Consider the following 2953-nt stretch of genomic DNA (forward strand, 5'->3'; position numbering starts at 1 on the left):
CTTATGCCCATGTTCTCATTTTTCATAGTATTATCTTGCAATGATATGTAGAGGCATGGTATGTATATTGATATGTATTGGCATTATTTAGGCCCATGACTAACAAAGATCAGTTTTGTTCAAGTTTACAAAACTGTACCAGGGAGAAAAATACTTGAGAGTACGTTTGTAAAAGTGGTAAGGAACTCAAACAAGTAACAGTCATTGTAGCAGAGCATAATTTGACTCCAGTATGGACTCTTTGGAATGGTCAAACACAAAGGAATTACTCAAACTGCATGAATTATAAAGAGCTTTTAGACAACTACCTACTTGGACTTCCAGGTACACTGGTACCTTTAAGAATTTGGCTTTTATGCCTGTCAGGCTGAGTTTGTGACTTCTTTTTAAAAAGATGTGTACAGTTATAAAATCATATATGGGTAGAGCCCACTTCCACTTCTACAGAAATATCTGTATTTTTAAAAAAGTGATAGATGTGTTCTGTAAAGTATACCAGCAGACCTTAAAAGGAATTGTCATCTTAGAGAGCTGTTCTACCTTCATATAGTTTGGTATATAAACGGTGCCTTAATTCATAATACAGTTTTCTCCCCTTCTAAATATATTTGATAATTGCTCCAACACCACAGTAAGCTAACTTCTGGTGATTTCTAGGGGTTTTTATGTTACCAAAGAGTAGTACTTCATGATTGTACAATCTCTAAGCACCAGCTGAAGTATTTTCAATCCATTTACTGTATTTATATTTCCCCAGGCTCCCACTAGTTTGATTCCTTCTTAGACAAATGTTTCCAGTAGTTGCAGGTGTCAGAGCTACCAGATTGCTTGCCTTGAGGAAACAGATTTGCTGTTAGTTAAAGGTTATTGATATAAGGAAGCTCCCTCCCTGGTTTGTGTCTCTGCTTATTGATGAGTAGGAATAACTTTCCATTAAAAGGTGTATTTCTGATGTGATAAAAAACTTCTAGTCACACACACACACACATATATACATAGCATTGGCTTTTGTTATTTTAGCTCATTCAAGGTGATAAGATTTTCACCTAAAAAATATTACTCAAATATACTGTTTTGTTAAAGCCAAACATTTTTAGGAAGTTCTAGTGATCCAGCAAACTTAAGTAACTTCAGAATGGCAAGGAGAATTGTAAGAGCTGAACTTTTGGATTTAAAAAATACCACTTTGAAACAAAGCATTTCACATAAATGTTTAAAATATTCTATTCAACAAGGACATAGTTCAGAATTTTGAAATACTTTCGCAAAATGGAGTGGATGCATTCTAGTTATTTCTTTGTTTCCTTACTGTCTTTCAGTAATGACATAAGTTTGATCTTGCTTATTGTAGTTCTGTTTTCCAGTACCATCACCATTTTGTCAGGCAGTTCAGAATACAGCTGGGGTTTATTTGCCTTCAAATTATTCTATCTCAAAATTCTTTTCCCTGGTTACAACAAAAAATCATAGATTAAATTTAAGGTGGAATACTGTAGTATTTAGTATTGATTCAGTTTAACTGTGTAAGATATATAAAAAACACCCCAGTTAAACTAGTCCACATAATCAAGAAGAAATTAGTGTATCTAAAAGGATAACCTTAATCTTCGATTTCCCCAATTTTTTAAATCTAAGCAAAGAACATATATTCCATGAAATTCATGCCAAACTTTCTGTTACTATATTTACACAATTTAATGTACTTCAATTTTTCAGATTTTCAGAAAGTAACTGTCCTGATTTTGGCCGGAGTAAAGTTAATTTTCTTGATAGTAGTTAGTACAGGGCTATGTTTTGGATTTGTGCTGAAAACAGTGTTGATAACACAGGGATGTTTTTGTTACCGCTGAGCAGTGCTCACACAGAGCCAAGGCCTTTTCTGCTCCTCACCCCACCCCACCAGCAAGGAGGCTGGGGGGGCACAAGAAGTTGGGAGGGGACACAGCCGGGACAGCTGACCCCAGCTGACCAAAGGGATATCCCAGACCATACGGCGTCATGCCCAGTATATAAACTGGGGGGACCTTCAGAGTGATGGTGTTTCTCTTCGCAAGTAACCATTACACATGATGGAGCCCTGCTTTCCTGGAGGTGGCTGAACACCTGCCTGACAATGCGAAGTGGTGAATGAATTCTTTATTTTGCTTTGCTTGCACGCGTGGCTTTCGCTTTACCTATTAAACTGTTCTTATCTCAACCCACGAGTTTTACTTGTTTTCAATTCTCCTCCCCATTCCACCGGGGGTGGGGAGAGGAGTGAGCGAGCAGCTGCATGGTGCACGCTTTGTTGCCCTTCTCTGGACACACTCCAGCACCTCAATGTCTTTCTTGTAGTGAGGTGCCCAAAACTGAACACAGTACTTGAGGTGAAACACAGTATTTTGAGGTGAATTCTGTAGGGCCAGGAATGAAATATTCCCTAGTCTGGACTGGGATCGTTTTCTACAAGATTTCCTGTGTCTGCCAGTGCATTGCTGGGAATTTACTGGAGTTGGATGTGTATCTGCAAGCTTTTTATACAGTACCATCTTAACTCCCAGAACAGTCTAAAACACGTACTATTAGAACATTAGAACAATAACTGCCAGTAAATCTTACTTTTTTTTAATGCTAATGCTAGTCACTAAGTAAGCAGTGCTGAATATTTAACTCCAGGGTAGATGGGATTATAGTTAAATACTCTTTTTTCCCAAATAAGCACTAGCAAAAAAACCCCACCACAAGAACAAGCTAAACTGCCATTCATTGCAACTGGCTTTCTGGTTTTGTTTTTTTGTTGTTGTTGTTTTTTCCCCCCTTTCTATTACTGTTCTAACCACATACATAAGCAACTTTGGCATACAATGTGTGTGCTAAAATTAAACAGCACATCCTGAACAATTTTCTCTGATCTTCTCCCATACTGCCTAAAACAACCAAAGAAGTCCCAATTAATGTTTTAGAAATAGGTTCA

The sequence above is a fragment of the Haliaeetus albicilla genome, chromosome 2 (assembly GCF_947461875.1).
Source record: "Haliaeetus albicilla chromosome 2, bHalAlb1.1, whole genome shotgun sequence".
Lineage (NCBI taxonomy): Eukaryota > Metazoa > Chordata > Aves > Accipitriformes > Accipitridae > Haliaeetus > Haliaeetus albicilla.